The sequence below is a fragment of the Trypanosoma equiperdum genome (assembly GCF_001457755.1).
Source record: "Trypanosoma equiperdum strain OVI genome assembly, contig: ctg_1783, whole genome shotgun sequence".
NCBI lineage: Eukaryota > Euglenozoa > Kinetoplastea > Trypanosomatida > Trypanosomatidae > Trypanosoma > Trypanosoma equiperdum.
In genome coordinates, this window is record NW_027123819.1 from 20,467 (window position 1) to 21,024 (window position 558).

Below are 558 nucleotides of genomic sequence, written 5' to 3' on the forward strand. Positions count from 1 at the left end.
CCGCTTTTGACTATTATGCTAGTGCTGAGGAATTAACTGAGCGTCACGAGTTTAGCGCACATTAAACTGTCTATTTTTTCTGTTTAATTATATTTTTCATTTCTACTCTCCTTTCCTTCAGCCCCTGCACACACTCCTTTGGGGAGCAGTAGGGACGGAAAGGATTAGCGATGCGTTTTTTTTTTCCTTTTTTAATTCTCCAGGAAAACGGAGGAAACCGACTTCCATGTGTTCAAATGAATACATGAGGTTTGTGTAAACCAGAAGGAGGTACGTCCAGGTTTGCGGTTGCCTCTTACATCAATCTGTTCCACCACGGAATGCTGCTGCAGCCATCGCAGTAGTTAACTTTGCATGTTGTAATTGGCTGCAACCTCTTGTCGTATTTTCTCCCTTCCTCCCTTCCCTCTTTCTTTTTTCTTTTTTGTCTTTCCCTTTCGCCTCTTAACTTTATGCATTTGGCAATCGGTATTATCATCTTCCTTTAGCGCCGCACAATCAACCATATATGGTCGGCATTAAGTGTAGGAACCGCCGAAAGGCCCGTCGCGCACACTT